At 32.0% G+C, this 14,830-nt stretch overlaps 1 protein-coding gene across 1 annotated transcript in view; it reads left to right on the top strand.

Moving 5' to 3' along the window:
• The window catches only part of COL4A5 (collagen type IV alpha 5 chain), a 196,253-nt gene that overhangs the window by 64,374 nt on the left and 117,049 nt on the right, over positions 1-14,830 (top strand). The gene's annotated exons all lie outside the window — the stretch shown is intronic.

Raw genomic sequence — 14,830 nt, 5'->3', positions numbered from 1 at the left:
TAAGCTCTTTAAACCTCAGTTTCCAATCTGAAACCATACGTTGGTATAGCTGCATATATCCCAGCATTATTACTGAGAGTACCGAATATAATATATATCATATCATTTGTAAATTACAAAGAGCTATCTATACAAATGTGGGTTATCGCTTTTATTGTTTTGCATCCCTTTCACCCCAAATCTTTAATACATCTGTCCCATGCTTATATTCTCTTAGTGGCAAGTTAGAAATGACAGCATCACTTGAGAATGTATGTTTCATTTTATTGCCAAAAATGTATATATCACCAGGTTTTTTTTACTGAAGTTTCATATTAAAAATGAATAATAATCATTTCAGCAGAAACAATTTATATATAAGCACTGCCCATCTTCCCTACACCCAAAGTAAAGTAACTGCTTTCAGTTTGAGTAGGGAAATTAAATGTTTCTTCTGATGCTTATGTGATAGCTTTTAAGAAACAGTATTAAGTGATTCATTGAGTTGATCTCATTTTAAAATGATTTTAATCTGTTACTTGCTTGAGTTTCCATTGTTGAATTTTCTTCATAAAGACTTAAGCAAATTAAATCTCTTACTGCAGAAATGTCCTAAATCTTAGCACTGTGGGCTGCATTATGAGTTCATCGTCACTGTAGGTGTTAACAGGTGAGGCTGGATGGCTAGAAATGTTTTAGGCAGATATCATAGATCATATAGAGCTAAGAACTGGAAAGCTTCTAATTCTACAATGCTGTGATCCTTACATGTGTTTATTTTCAAATTTAGATCGTGAGCATGCTTATATGTACTTATCTCATTCAGATATTACTCATTCCACTTAAAAGCTTTGGGAATTCTCGCTAGGGAAAAATCTACTAGAGTGGAATGTCAAAAATTATATTTTGTGTGTGTTACCCGTTTTCTTTTTTTCCAGTTTTATTTTATTTTTTAATATATTTTTATTGAGGTATAGTCAGTTTATAATGTATCAATTTCTGATGTGCAGCACAATGCTTCAGTCATACAGGAACATACATATATTGGATTTCATATTCTTTTCACCTTAAGTTACTACAAGATATTGAATATAGTTCTCTGTGCTACACAGTATAAACTTGTTGTTTATTGGATTTTGTGATAATCCTCCCATATTTCGAAGCGAGAGACACTCTGCCAGAGTTCAGTAGGTGTTCTGTGTGATTCAGTGGGTTTGTAGATATAATTCTTGGTGTATCTGTGGGAAAAGGTGAGCTGTGAGTCTCTCTACTCTGCCATCTTGACTCAACCCTCTGCTACCCGTTTTCTAAGCATTTTTTTCTTTTTTGAATGCTCATAATACTTTATTTATGTTCATCTTATATCATTTATCTTACTCTAATAAACACTCATTTAGTTATTTCTCTAATTCCCCTTCTTATGTTATAAAATCCTCTGGAGAGATAAGATATTTAATAATCTGCATATACCCCATATTAATTTGTATAGATCCAGACTCAATAAAAACTTCTCAAATTTAATTTAGGATTACTGATACCTAAAATTAGGAAGAAAGTTGCTCTTGATTAAAGTAGCTTACACTTGATTTCTTTATTTGCCAGTCAGAGAATCCACTCTTAACAAATGCCATTCTGATTTATACTTTTCTAATGTAAAAATCTCATTTACACAAATGTCATTGAAAGCACCTAGTAACCTAATTTTTAAAATTTTAATTTATTTTTTATTTTTATTTTTTGTTGAAGTATAGTTGGTTTACAATGTTGTATTAATTTCTTGTGTATAGCATAGTGATTCATATATATATATTTCTTTTCATATTCTTTTTTATTATAGACTGCTAGTAACCTAATTTTTAAAAAAGCTTCTTCATTTCACATATTTCCAAATGGTATCCAAAAATACTTGGAAATAAAAAATTTACCTGAAGTAAGTATAGCTTCCCCACCCTAAGTGTAAAATCACTAGGGCTAATCTGAGTAACTTGTCTGTGGATTTTTAAGGTTGAAATACTTCTGGTAATGAAGCATTTGGTAATTTGTCCAGACTTGATGCCAGAATACCTCCATTGTCTGATAACTGATGTCTTTAAATATTTGGCCTCACTTTGATCAACATTAGTTTATGAGCATCCTTGAAGTCTGGCATACTTCTTCGGCCTGGTAACTTTTCTTAGGCCCTCCACCTCCTTACCCCAACCATCTTCCATCTCTGTTGGAAAAAAATAGGATCTTGAAAGCTAAATGAGTGTATCTGTATTCTTTAGTTATTTTAAAAATTATAATGTTTTTAATCAAGGAAATTCATTAACTATGTTAGTATTGGTGAATTACATGTTGTAGTCATCATATTTTAATTAGTCTCCTCATTTTTAGTTCTGGATTTGTAGAAAGTTGTAACCGCTGCTTTGATTAAAAAGGCTTTCAAACAGATTAATGTGTTCATCTATAATTTGATTTTTAAGAAATACTTTTATGATAGTGAAAAGAAAATGTTTCCTCATCAGAAAATCTGGCAAAACATCTTGGCTTTTGCTCAGAATTTGAAAGTAAGTCGGAATCAGTTTGGAATAGTGAAAAAGTCAAGAAACTAATTGTAGCTCTGGCTGTGTCATTGACTGGCCCTCCATTTCTTTTTAAATCAAGAGGGTATATTAGGTAATTTTAAAGACATTTTCCAACTGTGCTAACAATCTTTTATTGATAGCATTTATTAGGAAGAAATAGCAAGATCTGTTTATGGATTGTGACAGGATATTAAATAAAGGGATATAACCAAAGATATGTAAATTTTTTAGCCTTGGACTGCTCAAGAATTGTCCCTTCCCCCCCAAAATGGAGGCTTTGTGTTTAGAGTAGCCAGGTCAAAGATAACTTATGTTTTGAAACATTAAATTTAAATTAATGTCTTCTAAGAGTTTATGAGACTCATGAGAATAGCCATTGCATGATAATATGGCATAGTATTATATTATATGCATATGGTTTTAAAAGTACAGCTAACAGTAAACACATCAGTTTCTTTCCTCATCCCTTTAGACTTCCTGAATCAATTCTTTAAGGACAAAATCTTGCAAGTAGTTTTTGCTTTATCAACATATTATCTATTTACTTTATGTTATGACAGATGAGGTGCTCTTTCTGCTACCACCGTTAACTCTCTCCCACCATCTGTTCCCAGTAAGTCACTCTGTTTTCAGTTAAATCAATAAGCAATGTTTACATTATTAAATATGTGAATATTGTGAATATGTTGCGTATTATAGAGCCAGGTTAAATTCTATGATCATATTTCTTTTTTTATGTGTGTTGATCTTTTCTGCAGAGTCTCTAATTCCATTTCTTCTGTTGTTAGAATGCATGTTTTTTTTTAAAGCTCCAACATATCTAGTTCTTTTCACTTTTTCCCAGGAGACTACACTGGGGACACCATTGTAAGTCATCTCTTTTTTAATTTTGTTATTGTATTGATGGTATATAAAATATAATTGACTTTCATATTTTGGATTTATACCCAGCAACTTTGCTAAGCTTTATTAATTCTAATTTTTCTGTATATTCTTTTGAATTTTCTATCTATCCAATCATATCACCTGTGAATGACATTTTTTTTTGTTTCTTATTTTCCAAACCTATTTTTCCCTTTCAACAATGGATAGGGCTTAGGTTAAATCCCACTTTGTCATATTTTACTTAGGATTTTTGTGTCTTTATTCATTTGTAATATTGACCTGTGATTTTCCTTTCACATTCAGTTTCATTTTGGTTTGGTATCAAGGTTATGTTAGCTTCGTTCCTCCTCTTCTGTTTTGGTTAGATTTAATTATTTGTTGTAGCTTAACTTCACGTGGTCAGAGAGTATGTTCTGTGTGAATTCAGTCTTTTGAGATTTGTTTAGACTAACCTTAAACCCCAGTGTATGATCAATTTTTATAAATATTTAGGGTATGCCTGATACAAATATGTATTCTACATTTGATGGGTACACTGTTTTATTTATGTTCCTTAGAACAAGTTTGTAATCATCTTCAAATCTTTCTACATCTTTACAAATGATTTTGTTTACATTATCTATCAGTAATCAGAGATTATTTAAAATTTGCAGCCACTGTTCTGGATTTGTCTATTTCTCTTTCTTGATCTGGTACTTTTTTTCCCCTGTTAATTATTTTTAACCATTTTAAAGAATTGAAATATAGTTAGTTTACAACATTGTGTTAGTTTCAGATATATATCTTTTTTGGTTACCAAATGGGAAAGTATGTGTCGGGGGGAAATTAGGAGTTTGGGATTAACATATACACGGTACTATATAAAAAGTTAAACAAGGACCTACTATATAGCACAGAGAATTATACTCAATAACTTGTAATAAATTTTTAAATGTATTTCTTGTGAACCAAACTTTTTATCCTTCTGAAGTGAACTGTTTATCTTTTGTAGTACTTTTTGCCTTAAAGTCTATTTTGTTTGAAATTAACATAGGTATATCAATTTTCTTTGTTCATTATTTGTATGATATAGCTTTTTTTGTCTTTCCTTTGAACCTTTCCATGTAACATAATGTTTTTAATGTCTTTCATTAAATAGCATACATGTTACCATTTCCCCAGTTTTTTGCAATCTGAGGATACCTGTCTCTTAAGTGTTTCTATCAATGTACTTACCAACCTAATTTTTTAGTTACAATATTTTCAGAGAACTGAAAGAAGAAAACTGAATGAATTACCAGTGTATTTTCCCTTGAAATTCAACACGTTAACATTTTTTGCCATGTTTGTTTTATATTTTTATGTCTCTTTCTCTTCAGTGTCTGTGTGTGCATGTATTTAATGATTATGTAAGTATTTTGTGTGTATATGTTTGTGTGTATTCGTATGTTTTTTGCTAGACTATTTCAGAGTAATTTGCAAACATCTTGATGCATTATATGCCTAAATACTTCAGCATGCTTCATGCATCACCAAAGAAAAAGGACATTTACCATGTAAATACATCATTACTGCACTTTAAAAACTTAACAATGATTTTAAAGTATAATCTAATATTCAGGTCATATTCAGATGTTCCTTATGGTCCTAAAAATCTTTCATAACTGTTTATGTATGACATTTGTTTATTTTCTTAAGTTTTTAAATGTTTAAAAAATCTGGAATTAAGTTTTTAAAAATCTGGAATGTGTTGGAAAATTTTCCATGAATCTCTCCTATCTCTTTACATGTTGAGAGGAGAGAAACTGGTGTTTTGTTCTGGACTATCTTTTCAAGGATATTTGTACAGTGAACAACTTGGAAAATAGAGGCAGTATCTCCCTTTAGAGGAAAAGCCAGGTTTGTTTCCTGTCCAGTATAATAAAGATAAAATCTCAGAGCAGCGGTCAAGCAAGCTTACTGCCCATTATAAAATATGCAGGTTTCCTAAATACTCAGTCTCTTTTCTATGGCAATAATGTGTATGTGAAGGCATTGTCTTGTCCTCTTCATGTCATCCTGTGGGAACTGGACCTCAGGGAAGCCCAGGCTACTACTATGAGTAATAAGTTGTCTGTTGTCTCTGATCAGAAACCTTGTATTTTCTTCCAGCATCCATGGAACAATGGCAGGCTAACCTGTTAGCTTCCAAGTAGGGAAAAAAATCTCAGACCCTTCACATTTCCTGAGAGAATGGTTTTCCCACCTTTTTTTTTTTCATGACAATTTTTTTAACAGCTTCGTTGAGAGATAGTTTACATATAATACAGTTCATCTACTTAAAGTTCATAATTTGGTGGGGTTTAGAATATTTACAGAGTTTTGCAGCCATCACCCAGATCAACTTTTGAACATTTTTATCAACCTCGAAAGAAATCCACAACCCTTAGCTATCACTCCCCATGGCCCCCCAACTACCCAGCGCTGTGCAACCACCAATCTAGTTGTTGTTTCTTTAGGTTTCTCTATTTTGGACATTTTGTATGAATAGAATCATGCAACGTGGTTATTTGTGTCTGACTTCTTTTCTTAGTATAATGTTTTCAAGGCTCATTCATATCGTGGCACATACTAGTACTTCATTGCTCTTTGTTGCTCAGTAATATCCCATTGTATGCATATACTACATTTTGCTTGTCAATCTATCATTTGGTGGACGTTTGGATTGTCTTATACTTTTTAGGCAATTCTGGATAATGATACTATGAACATCATGTATGTGTTTGTGTGGATGTCTGTTTCTGTTTTGCTTAAGTTTATAACTACTTTTGGAATTGCTGGATAATATGTTTGAGAAACTACCAGACTGTTTTCTAAAGCAGTTGTGCCATTTTGTATCCTCACTAACAGTATATGAGGGTTCCAGTTTCTTTGGAACCAGTTACTTTGGAATCCTTGCTAACACTTGTTGTCTGTCCTTGCTTACGAGATGAAATGTTTTTTTTTCACGAGATGGAATTTTTTTTCATCACAGCCATCCTGCTATGTGTGAAGTGGTATCTCACTGTAGTTTTGTTCTTCGTTTCCCTGATTGCTAATGATGTTGAGTGTCTTTAGGTTAGTTTGTTCTCTTTTCATATCTAGAGGTAGAAAGTTAGTTTATTAACCAGGCTTTTTTTTTTAAATATAGGCATTTACTACTAAAAAAATTCCTCTAAGCACTGCTTTAAATGCATTTCATGTGTTTTGGTATTTTGCAGCTTATTTTCATTTGTTTCAATGAATTTCTAATATACCTTGTGATTTCTCCCTTGACCCAAAGGTCAATTAGAAATAAATTGTTTATTTTCTACATTCTTGTGAATATCCCAAATATCTTCCTGTTATTGATTTCTAGTTTCATTCCATTGTCATAGGAAAACATACTTTGTATTATTTCAATTCTTTCATGTTTATTAAGGTTTATTTTATGGTCTAGCATATGATCTATCCTGGAGAATGGTCTGTGCTGTCTTGAGAAGAATGTAAAATATGCCTTGTTGGGTTCAGTGTTGAATAGATGTCTGTTAGGTCGAGTTGGTTTATACTGTTGTTCAAGTCCTCTATTTCCTCATTGATCTTCTTCCTTGCTATTTTACTCTTTATTGAAAGCAGGATATTGAAGTCTCCATCTATTGTTGAGTTGTCTATTTCTCACTTCAGTCAGTTTTTCTTTCATGTATTTTGGGGCTCTGTCGTTAGGTGCACCTATGTTTATATTGTATCTTTCAGAAGAATTGACTCTTTTATCATTATAAAATGTCCTTCTTTAGCGCTAGTAATATTTTTGTTTTATTAGATATTTTGTCTGTTATTAGTATATCCACTCCAGGTTTCTTACGGTTGCTATCTTAGTTTGTGCTGCTATCACAAAATACCACAAGTTCAGTGGATTATAAGCAACAGAAATATATTTCTCACAGTTCTGGAGGGTGGAATTTTGATACCAGGCTGCCAGCATGGTTGGGTTCTGGTGAGAGCTCACTTCCAGGTTTCAGACTGCTGACTTCCCCTCGTATCCTTGTGTGGCATAAAGAGGGCTTTTCTTTATAAGGCCACTATTCCTACTCATGAGGGCCACACACTTATAATCTAATTACCTCCCCAAAGCCTCACCTCTAAATGCCATAACAATGGGATTAGGATTTCAATATATGAATTTGTGCAGAGGAGAAACAAACTTCAGTCCATTTCTGTTGCTGTTTGCATGACTGTATTATTTCCATTCTTTTACTTTCAACCTTTTTGTGTATTTTAATTTAATACTTTCTCCTGTAGACATCATTGGATCTTGCTTTTTATATAGTCTGAAAATCTCTGAATTTTTGATTGGCTTATTAATCCATTCACATTCAGTGTTGTTATTGATATAATTGGATTTTTGTCTGCCATTTTACTTTTTGTTTTCTATATTTCTCATGCATTTTGTTGTTCTTCTATTCCTCCTTTATGACCTTTTCATTGAGTGAATATTTTCTAGTTAAATACTATAATTAATGATTTTCTTCACTGCTTTTTTTTTAACATTTTTTATTGATTTATAATCATTTTACAGTGTTGTGTCAAATTCCAGTGTTCACCATTTTTCAGTCATTCATGGACATATACACACTCATTGTCACATTTTTTTCTCTGTGAGTTATCATAACATTTTGTGTATATTTCCCTTTGCTATACAGTATAATCTTGTTTATCTATTCTACAATTTTGAAATCCCAGTCTATCCCTTCCCACTGTCCACCCCCCTGGTAACCACAAGTCTGTATTCTCTGTCTGTGAGTCTATTTCTGTCCTGTATTTACGCTTTGTTTTTGTTTGTTTGTTTTTGTTTTTGTTTTTTAGATTCCACATATGAGCGATCTCATATGGTATTTTTCTTTCTCTTTCTGGCTTACTTCACTTAGAATGACATTCTCCAGGAGCATCCATGTTGCTGCAAATGGCATTATGTTGTCGGTTTTTATGGCTGAGTAGTATTCCATTGTATGCATATACCACTTCTTCTTTATCCAGTCACCTGTTGATGGACATTTAGGCTGTTTCCATGTTTTGGCTATTGTAAATAGTGCTGCTATGAACATTGGGGTGCAGGTGTCATCCTGAAGTAGATTTCCTTCTGGATACAAGCCCAGGAGTGGGATTCCTGGGTCATATGGTAAGTCTGTTCCTAGTCTTTTGAGGAATCTCCACACTGTTTTCCATAGTGGCTGCACCAAACTGCATTCCCACCAGCTCTTCACTGCTTTTTTTTAGTTGGTTTCTTAGTGGTTGCTCTAGGGCTTACCATGGACATAACCTATTAGAATCTACTTAAGATACAGCAACTTAATTTCAGTAAAATGTAGAAATATTACTCCTATGAGCTCTGTTACATTTTATTTATTGTTACACATATTATATCTATTTATATATGTCACAAACTAAAAAATACACTGTTGTAATTAGAATTAGAATGTTATATAACTTTATGACTTTAAAGAAGCTGAGAAAGGCAAAGAGAGGAAGTATATATTTATAATTTGTTATATTGAACTTCTTATATGACATTTCTGGTTCTTTTGTTCCAATGAACGCAAATTATTATGTGTTATAAATTTCTTGTTTTAGTAGTTTGCTTCTACAACCTTCTTTGTTATGTTATTGTCAAATATGTTACACTTCTATATATTACAAGCCCAACAGTGCCAGTATACCCATATGTTTTACATAATCAGTTTTTAAGTCACTTAAGAGAAGTAAGGTACAGAACTATGCACTTGTACTGCTTTTTACAATTGCAAAGTTATGTTTACCACCACCCTTTTGTGTGTGTGTGTGTATTCAGTTACTGTTTAAGTTCGCTTGTTTTTTGCATGAACAATTTCCTTTAGTATTTTTTGTAAAGCAGGTCCTATAGTGCTTAACTGTGAGCTGGAGGGAGAAGGAGCTCTGGGTTCATGTCTGCTCCCACCTTGTATGGAGCTTTTGTCAAGCTGATCAGTGGAGGGAGAAGGGAAGGGAGTATATCATGGATAAAATGCCATAGATTCTTGCTGTTCATACTGAGATTTAGTAAATTTTGTTGAATAAAAGTTTCTTCATTTGCTGTAGGTTCATCAGGCAATATCCAGAGGCTAAATTTTTTTTTCTAAATTTCACTATTGTTGTTTTGTTAAGGAGATGGTTCACAGAGTTCCTCAAACTGTCATTTACAAAGTCATCTCTCCTATGGCATGACATTGACTTTGAGGAGTCCATGCTATTTGTCTTTGCGTAATGTACCATATTCCAAATTTGTGTGATTATTTCCTCACGCTGTCTTATTTTACATTTAACTGCGCTTAATGTAATTACTGATATATTTCTTTTATTTGCATTGTTTTTACTAAGTTAGCATTTTCTATCTCTGTCTGTCTCTCTTTTTTGCCTTCTTTTGGATTTATTGAGTATTGTCCCCCTCTACTAGTTCGGAATGAATACCTCACTTTTCTTCTTTTAAGGTTTATCGTAGAAGTTAGAATTCCTAGGTTGTATGCTTATGCCTATCAAAGTCTAAAGTAATCGATGTCTATGCTTGTTTTTTACACAATTGCAAGGACCTTAGAATACTTTCACATCACTCATCCTCTCCCATTTACATTGTATTATCACTGTTTTTCTTTTAGTATTCATTTTTTAACCCTGTACCTATTTTTAAAATTGTGTTTTATAGTAAATTTTAACTAAATTCAACCAAAAATTTACTGCTTTTTCCCCTCTTCATTCCTATTTTGTATTTCAGACCTTAGTTCTTCTGTAACCATGTAAATTATCCATTTGCTATACTTCTTCACTCTTTCTTCCATGTCTCTTAATTATTCTTTCACGTTTCCTATATGTTTTATCTCTGTTCTACATTATAAGTAATTCCTTTTCACTTTGCCAAGTGTTTTAACTTTACTAAGTCTCTTCAGGTGTATCTAGTTTGCTGTGAAGCCATCCAATGAGTTTTAAATTTCATCATTTTTACTTCTAGAATTAATATTGTATTTCAATTCAGCTATATTACTTTTAAAAAATTTTTCTGGTCCCTTTATTCTTCAAATTAAAAAAAATCTTTCATAGTTGTAAAAATATGTCACTTTATATTTTGTGTCTAGTAATTCTAATATTTGAAAACTTTGCTGAATAGTTTCTGCTATCAGGTATTTCTCCTGGTTGTTGCTCATGGTATTTTGTTTCCTGTATGCTTAGTGAGTTTTGAATAGGGTGGCTTATTTTCCTTTTAAAAATTATTTTTTGGAATTCTTTGAAGTTTAATATGAAAGCATGCTCTTCTGCATAGGATTTACATATATTTCTGCCCAGCCTCTGGGAGGTCAAAACAGTTTGATTCCACTCTAAACAAATTTGCACTTTGATATTAGGAGGTCACCCAGCTAATCGCTAATTTGGATTGCAAGTCTGTATGAGGGTCAGCTTGTCATTATAGTTTCTAAAGGATATTTTCCCTCTCTACTTCTCTGCTGAGAGCCAAGATATTTTTTTCTTAAAGTTCCCTGTGAGTAGGATTAAAGGGTACTCTTATGTGGTACTACTCCTTTACACTGTAAAACAAGAATCTCAAATTCGCCAAGTTTGGTAAATGCCCTTAGGGCAAAAGTAGTTTCATTGATGAATTTACTCTTTCCCCTCTCCCCCAGTAGATTTTGGCTTGATAAATTATCTTCTGCTTCTGTTTGATGCTTTTAAGTTATTTTTATATTTTTTCAAGCATACAAGTTTTTTTTAAGCAGACATTTCAGTCTGAATAACTAACTCACCATGTTATTGGAATATTTCTAATTTCTCTATGTCATTATTTTGTAGTGTATATCTTAGAACCCCTGAATCAGAATCTCCTAGAGATATTTGCTAAAATTTCAGGTCTGGTAGCCAGCCTCAAGCTTACTGAAACAAAATCTTTAGGAAGAGGTCCTAGTATATGAATTTTTGTGAGTTTCTTTAAGTTGTCCGAATACATAGAGAAGTTTGCTTTTATTTGTACTTTTAGTTTCATATCTGGTATTTTTTGTTTAATTGTAGGAGCCTGAGGTGCAAACATTGCTTTCTATACTTGTTCTAGCACCATATGTTGAACAATACATTATTTGCACATCTATTTGATATGCTAACTTTTGTCATACAGTAAAGTGTGTGTGTGTGTGTAGATATGTTTCTGGCCTTTGTATTTTGCTTCATTGAGCTGCCTATCCTTTGAACAATACCACACTGTTTTAATTATTGTATCTTTATGATGTATTTTATTTACATGAGAAACAAATCTTATTTACTTACTTCTTTATTATTTTTCCCACACTAAAAAGTTTAAACATTACTGTTGTTGCATCAGTGTTCTTGCTCTAACAGTTTTCAATGACTTTGTAGAATCTGTTTTTCCACAGTTTTTGAAAGTTGTTTTTTTTTTTTTTTGACTAATCTCCTTCTGTACTTTTTTCAAATGGACTTCAGAAGTCCATTAGACTGGTATATTTAATGTTTTTTTACCTGACTCTTTGGCCAGAAAAAAATTGTGTTTTAATCTTATTGCTTAGTATGGCCATTTTCCCTTTAGGTATTTTTCTACTCATTTTAAAAAACTGAAGTGGAGTTATTTACCTCTCTATAGAGCCATTATGAACACTCGTAGGCTCAAGGGAACTCTCTTAAGTTTGATGGCAATTATTGATTATACAACTCATTTTTACTTGGTAAATCCTTCTGAATCACAGGCTGTAAAAGCTGGAAGCTACCTAAAGATATCATAATGTCTACCTCATCTTAACAAAGAAGAACCTGAGCCCTGGGATATGGGAAGGACTTATCCATAGTCATCTAATGAATCAGTTCCTGAGGTAAACTCAGGATGTATTTCTTGTATCTTAGAGCTCTTTTTCTTACCATTGTTTGCTTTATTATTATTCCACTGTATTTAAATGTTATCTTCATTTGTTTGGGCCTAGTTTGTTTTGTTTTGTTTTGTTTTGTTTTGTTTTGTTTTGTTTTGTTTTGTTTTTGATAGACTGCAAGTTCCTTAAAGGCAGCACCCATTTTTTTGTATAACTCATAGCCCAAACTTTGTGCTTGGTGGTTAAGTACCTATTCAGTATTAGTAGATGTTGGTAAAAAACAAGTTGCTCCATTAAACAGATACCATATTTGGGGCTATTTCCTTGTGGGCATAATGGTTATAACTGTATGGAAAGTGGCATCTAGTGCTTGGTATGCGTATTACAATTGCTTTTTTTTTTTTGAACTGAGTACCAAAGTCATTATCACAACCTAAGTGGAATAAATAGAATATAATTTAAAATTTCAAATTGAATGCAGAATTTTCTGTAATTACCAAATGTTTTAAGTAGTGACCTCTCTAAATTACAACTACATGTTAAGTAATAAAGAAGTGCAAAAAGATGAAATTACTAATTTTTCAAAAAACTTTGTGTAAAATCACTTTTTAAATGACACACAAGGTTATTTAAAATTTTTATTGTTTGTTTATAAATTGTTAGGAATTAGAGAATATTGTTGGATACTGAAAAGTTAGAAATACAATTATAAGTATGAATCACACAGTATTTTCTCCATATTGATGAAATCCTGTTAGGCTATCACTTTGCATTATTCTCAGGAACTTAATTTGTATTTTTTAAAAGCTTGATTTGTTTTTAAAATTCTTTTTTATTTTTTTAATTGAGATATAGTTGATCTATAATATTATATGTTTCAGGTCTACAACATAATAAATCACAATTTTTAAAGATTATTCTCCATTTATAATTATTATAAAATATTGGGTATATTCCCTGTGCTGTACAATATATCCTTGTAGCTTATTTACTTTGTACATAGTAGTTTGTACCTTTTAATCCCCTACCCATATCTTGCCTTTCCCCCTTCTATCTCTCCACTGATAACCACTGATTTGTTTTCTATGTCTATGAGTCTGTTTCTTTTTTTATATATTCACTAGTTTGTTTTACTTTTTAGATTCCACATATAAGTGATCACATACAGTATTTTATATATACATATTCCAACATACAGAAAACATACAGTACCTACATAAAAAGGTACAACTTTTAATGAAACATGAAAATGGAAGGTTGTACCATCTTTTACTAACAACACAAAAACTATGCAAATATATTTATATGTAAAGTGCAGACGTATATCACAGCCAAATGTTAATTCTTAGATTTACAGCCATTTTGGATTATCACCATCCTTTACTCCTGCATTAATGCATGTAATTGAGTATTGATAATATACATACTCTAATATAGCCATTTTCATGAAGCAGCGTCTTCTAAAATGTGTAAGTTATATTTTGGAATGTAGAATTCATGTTTGCACAAACACTATTATATATCTTAAATTAACCTCTATTCCTAACATACTGTAATGTAATTTTTGTGTATGGGATTATCCTTCCCATTAGAGAGCAATGATGCGTTGTCTTAGTATCTCTATGTGCACTTAACATAATATAGTGGCTGGCACATAACAAGTGAGCAGTAGGTATTGCATTAGTTATATATGTTGGAAGGAACTGTTTCTTATTCATTTTTAGTGCCTAACAAGTTTTCTGCCCTCTAATCATGCTCAGTTCATGTTTGATGAGTAAGTGTGAATAAGTCTATTTAACCTGTAATGTAGTTGATGTGTAATACTAAAACTAGAGTGTATAACCTAATCATCTGTGTATAATAAATAATGGCTACATAACAGATTTTTAATTAGAAATGTCAAATGCACATCTTTTACATGAACAACCTTTTGCATTGTGAATGAGAGATTTCCTCCAACATCAAGCCATTATTATTTGCTCTTATAGTTGGGAAAAGGAGTTTCAGCTTGAGGATTGCTTCAGATTGTAGGTGAGTGGGTTAGGAATTCTAACTAAAAGAATGAGGTTAGTAGCTTGATAAAGACTGGGGAAGGTACTCTGGTAGTAATTGGAGTAAAGGAAAGCATGGAATGTTGGGAAGGAGGCTAAGGTACATTTTAAGTTATAGGCTCCCAAGGCTGAACATTGGTAAACATTAATTGGTAATTACATCACATAAAAGTTTCTATTTTTTTTAACCTGGTGTTTATTTTTTTTTGTTGAGGTATAGGCAGTTTACAGTGTTGTGTCAATTTCTGGTGTACAGCACAATGCTTCAGTCATACATGGATATACACATTCATTTTCATATTCAAAAGTTTCTATTTTTTGGTGAGAAGCATAATTCCTTATTGTACGTAAATGCTGAGTTATCTACATATGTTAAACTAATTACTATTTGTTTTTCTAAGCAGTTAAGCTTCATGCCAGAGTAAAGGATAGTTCTGGATGGCAGAAGTCATCTATTGTCTTCTTGTCCTATAGGTTCTTATTTTAGAGGAGGATATTTTTGAGT

This window comes from Camelus bactrianus, chromosome X (genome assembly GCF_048773025.1).
Source record: "Camelus bactrianus isolate YW-2024 breed Bactrian camel chromosome X, ASM4877302v1, whole genome shotgun sequence".
NCBI classification, from domain to species: Eukaryota; Metazoa; Chordata; class Mammalia; order Artiodactyla; family Camelidae; genus Camelus; species Camelus bactrianus.
Note: the sequence above shows the minus strand (reverse complement) of the source record. Positions and strands in the feature narration are given on the sequence as shown.